At 38.6% G+C, this 5,262-nt stretch overlaps 1 long non-coding RNA gene across 2 annotated transcripts; it reads left to right on the forward strand.

Annotated features, from left to right (window-relative positions):
* Positions 1-4,987, forward strand: LOC113489413. Of its 2 annotated transcripts, none has more exons than XR_003400037.1 (3): positions 1-98; positions 1,871-2,176; positions 2,826-4,987. It is a non-coding gene; the product is annotated as an uncharacterized LOC113489413 (long non-coding RNA). The 2 variants fall into 2 exon arrangements; XR_003400038.1 differs by having other exon boundaries at positions 3,915-4,987.
* Positions 4,988-5,262: the final 275 nt, after the last annotated feature.

Consider the following 5,262-nt stretch of genomic DNA (forward strand, 5'->3'; position numbering starts at 1 on the left):
GGGCCCGTGGGCAGCCTGCCCCGGGCTGTCGCGACTGAGCGGTGAGTCGTAACGGGCGTCCGTGGCTTAGGCGAGAGCAGACCGTATCGCGTGTTGAGGTAAGGACATGCAAGGGTTAACTTAATTGCCTCGGTCCATCCACTGTGAACTGGAGCTTTGATTAACATTGGTCTGCAAAATGTAACTGTAACAAATTCAATTAAGAGAAGCACATTTCTTCAACTTTTAATTAGATCTACCCTATTTGTCTAATGTTTAATATAACATAAATAGCTGCTCGAGTTCCAGAGGGAAATGGAAATAGATTTAGATGTAAGCTCAGCTTTTAAAAACACAACAGACTAAAGTTCTTTGTTCCTCAGCATATATTATCGTTGTATCTATACCCTCAAAGGCACGGGAGGAAAACGTTTTTAGCTTCGAAACTGTAAAAATAATAGTGTGGTGTTTATGTAAGAGCCTCCCATAACCTTTAATTGGTCACAGGGTACCAAATGTACAGGTTCTAGCCCATGCTTGATGCACAGTAGTAAAGGATCGTACTGAATTACAGTTATTGTAAGGAAAAGTAATGTATTCCACAACCATTTAGTTGGTTTCACACAGTATACGAGACTGAGTTACCTAAATTACACCTTAATATGATAAATAACAAATGTTGACTGAGAGAGGAGTCCATCCCTATGTCATTGTTAGCAGGTAACTGAGCAAGTCAAGAAGCTCCCAGGCATCTTTCAGAAGTGACTTGCTATGTCTTCAACAGAAAATCATCCCGCCAACCCATACTTCTGTGCTGGTATTTGCCTTTCAAATCACGGCCCTTTCCCAGTTCAGTTCAAATAACATTTTCTTATTGCATTCTTGCTAGACATGTGTTCTTATGACTGTTAGTCACAATATAAATTTTTCATATACGGGCACATTAGGTCGTGTGAGGGAAAAGGAAAGCAAATATCAGCTCTTACTGGAAAGGAGGAGCCACCATAATTTAAACTGAATATGCAGAAGTGATCACTGTGCCAAGATTACCCTGTATGATTTAAAAAACATGTCTGTTTTCTCTCCCAATACAATAGATAACAAGGACTATTTTCTCTAGGATCATTTATCTGGTCAGTTAAAAAACCCACACATTTCAGTGCTAATAATTATGAGGACTTGATGCTGTGTTCCCAACAGCCACACAGCCAGTAGTCTGTGGGAGTCTGGCATTCACAAGGCATAACACATCAAACCCTGTCTTAGTATTTGAGCAAAGACAAGAATCATCATTTAAGCCCAATTGCCCTCTCTTAGTGTATAGATAGTAAGGAACAGAAATGCTGTCTAGCAGAGCCCTGAAGAGTATACCATCACTTTCTCACTCCCTGACTGTGGTAGTCCATACATAGCTACTCTGCTAGACTAAAAAAATTTAAGGACAGGGCTGGTAGGGGCTGGGAGTGTGGTGGAAGAGATTTTACCTAATTTTTTCTAAACTTAGTAGTTTGCAATGGAAAAATTTCTGCAAAAACTTCATTCCTTATAGCACACATGATTGCTTCAGTTCCTTTTCAGTTCCTTTCAGGCCCAAAAGCTTATTCCTCCAGAAGGATGTTTCCTGTCCTATGAGAAAATTTTATTTCACTACTGCATCCACAAGGAGATGGGTAATTACTGGCCAGTCATGGTGGTTAATTAAACCAAAGGAAGGTGTTAAATGTGAGGGATGACATACATGTCCTGAATGGACAGGGATGTTCTAGAAGAGCTCAGGAGCCATTTGATGAATGCTTGGGGTGCTAGCCAAATGCTAGTCACTAAACTCACAATTTTGATCTGAAATAGATCATTGCATTTATTATTATTATTACTGTTATGTCTTCCACAGTTGTGTTCAGGGAAGAAGAAGGTGCACTATCATGAGAAATAAAGAAGAAATGTGCAAAGCCAGAAGAAATTACGTTCTAAACCTGAGAACTATTTTGGTTTGTTTTTTAATGTGCATTAGTGCGTCAAAAGGGAATTTTAAACTGTCTACCATTCAGAAGTTCCATCAGGTATCCTGCTAAGTACAAGTGAAGAACTAGACTCTGTTATATCCTTCATATCCTTTGCTTTTAATTTAGACTTTGACTGAGCCAGAGGTACAGGAGCATCTGGGAAGAATCTGAATAAAAAAGCAAGACCAGAAATGGTACAATGTTTGTCTTTGCCATTTTTGGTTTTTACTCTCTGTATACTATAGCTTCAAGATAAAACCTCAAGATTAGAAGGCAATATGAGCCATAAAAACTAGATTTTGAAAGTAAAAGACTCCTGCTTGCTCCATAAAGAAGGGGAAAGCCTGGGCCAAAGCCAATGAAACCAAAATATTCTCAGGGCTGTACTTGAAAGTTTTATGGCATATAAAGACTGGATACTAGAATGATAGTCACTGAACTGAGACAAATTCAGGAGCAACAGAAGTTGTAGCACATAAAAAACAGCAGTCAGGGCTCTGGCTTTGGGCTGGAGCTGCCATTGGTTTTCTTTTGTACACCAACCTTTTTGTGACCAAGTATCACAACTGCCGCCACTACATGTACAAGATGGGAAGTTAGGTAAATCATGAGGGCAAATCAGTGAGGGAGTAAATGATAATGGTGGCATGTCATTTTACTTACCAGGCAGAGTATAGAATGCCAAACTAACAGGGATTGAACTGTGACTGTCATGCTGAAATTATTCACTACCCTTGTGTTGCACAAGATCACAGGTACCCATTTTTAACAGAAAGTTGCTTTTACTTTATTCTTCATTGTCATGTTATATTTTTCCTTCATTTTGGTCTTTTCTATCCTCAGGTTACTCAATTTGAGAGTAGTTTATATGCCTGAAGATAAAGGAATTGGCTTTTGATTAGGGAAAAGGGACAGCTTTTCAAATGAAGTTCCGATTGCATGAGTTCAAGCACACATTTTGGAAACTTCTTCAAACAACTGAAATTCCTGCTCTCAGCTGCTTTTTTCCCAGTTGACTGGGAATCCAAGGGCTGGTGTGCACAGCTGAAAATTAAAATCTTAGAATCCCATTTTAGTGCCCTATTATCCCACTCTTGGTTTCAGTGAAGTTTCCATAGTATATCCCAGGTGATGATGATGTATTTAGAAGGCACATTCTTAGCCAGGAAGCCCATTCTGCATCAGAACATGAAAGATATGTAAGCAAAGTGAGAAACCTAAGTCCCAAAAGTGAGAATTAACCTTCAGTAAAATTAATAAATACTGGAGTAACTATTCAGCTGTACACAGTTAACATCACATGAAGTCTTTGAAGATGATTTTTGGAGCAATGTGTGAGATTGTGAGTTGGATAGAGGGAGTGGAGAACAAGTGTTTGGATTTTGTTTTGGTTTTAATTCTAGCTAAAAATCAAAGGGTAAAATCAAAGAACGTGTTAGTCCACTGACTGATGTTTGTGTGTCATTTGATTTCATTGTTTTCTTCTGTTTGATCTGTATACATCTGCCGCTGATTCTAAGTTTAGGCAGAGGTGGTCTCTTTTAATCTGCATTTGTGTAGCAGCTAACACAGAGAGCCCCTGCTCTGTGCACGGAGCTCCTGGACACTGTTGCAGTGTAAATGAAAATGAAAAGGGAAATACTCTTTCACGAGGGAGTGTTCAAGCGTAGGCAAACCAACCTGCATATACTTTGCACAGATGGCAGCTGTGTAAAGCAAGGACATATCTGAGTCAGTGTCAGTCTGTTCCCCTGTAGATGGTGCCCCTAGTTCAGGGATTCTCTCTTGGGTTGAAAAATCTGCATCCCTAATCTTCCTCCCCACTTTGAACATCAGTTTTCACTAAAGTGGTGCTCAGGGTAGACTCCAGAAAAAAATGTGTTTTCAGTGTGGGTAGGACAAACTGGACTGAAGTACCGGCTTTCTTTTCAGGATGAATCTACTATATAAAATGACAAGCTACTGAACCGTCAGCTTCCAGACTGCCCAGATATTATCAGTCTCCAATCTTACCTTCTGGTGTTAGACATTATGGCTTCCCCATGTAAAATTTCTAATCACTGGTGAGCATATGCATCATATGGATGACTGTGTAATAAAAAGGAATGGGAAGTGGGATTTCTAATTTAATTTTGTGGAGCTGACCTTCACAAAGTGCAAGGAAGACCTGTGTAATGGCAGTCAGTGTTACCTCTGAGAACAGGGATGAGACTTAAACAAGGACTTTTCAAATGGATATGCATGATTGCCACAATTGCGTAAGAGAGGACATTCCATTGTCTCCAATATAAAATAGGGGTAACTTTGGATGAACACGAATGAATTGCTTGTTAAGTGCAAAATATGCTTATATTTACACTAACTTGAGAGTGGAATGAGGGCGAATAACATATGTATTAGAATATAGCACTGAAGTGTTGAGTAAAACCTTATGGCTTCAGGCTACCTGAATTTCATGTCTCTAATTTGAGATCTCCACAAAGCCTTCATGGTGAAGCAGACATATAACAAAGATCCCTCAGAAAGCCAGCCCAGCCATGAAGCTTGGCAAGTTCTACCATCTAACTATGCAGAGCAGGCCAAGAACATCCCTGTGAAGAAAAAAATGGGATGGTGTTACTCAGGTAAAAAAGTAGTTAATGTATTTTAAATTTCAGAAATTACTTCTGAATATCAGTAGCCTGATAAATAATTCTAAAGGAACTTTATTTTTATTTAGCTCACATGATCATTGCATTCAAATGGCACAGTGAAATTACCCTAGTATTTATATTTAAAATGCCAAACCATAGGAGTGTCAGGATTTTTTTTACAGTAGTCACCATTTCATAATATTTTCTGTCCTTTTTTTAAAATGTATTTACTTTCTTACAGAAATGTAGTCACTGTACAATTCTGATGTTTAGAATACTGTTGGGCTTAAAAGCTTGCAAAACACGTGGCTAAATGAACTGGAAATTACATATCATTAATATAATTAGGAGAAAAGATTTTTTAATTTTGATTTCTTCACAGCTGTGTTTTAGCCAGTATGCAATATGATGCTACCTCTGGCAGTTCTGTCAGCAGCACCGTTTTGTTTGCAAACTAAAAGGTGTGTTTTGTTTCCTGCTTTGCTTTTTCTAGATCATATGCCATAGCCTTCAGATTACATGACTGTAAGAAGGGAATAGAGCTCTCTGACTGTAACAGTGTTAAGGTGATAAGGTCAATGGGAATGTCTGTTCTGCAAACCTTGATAGATATTTATCCAAGTCAAAGCTGAATTTTTAATCATTAA

The sequence above is a fragment of the Athene cunicularia genome, assembly GCF_003259725.1.
Source record: "Athene cunicularia isolate RWA chromosome 1 unlocalized genomic scaffold, athCun1 chr1_part2, whole genome shotgun sequence".
Lineage (NCBI taxonomy): Eukaryota > Metazoa > Chordata > Aves > Strigiformes > Strigidae > Athene > Athene cunicularia.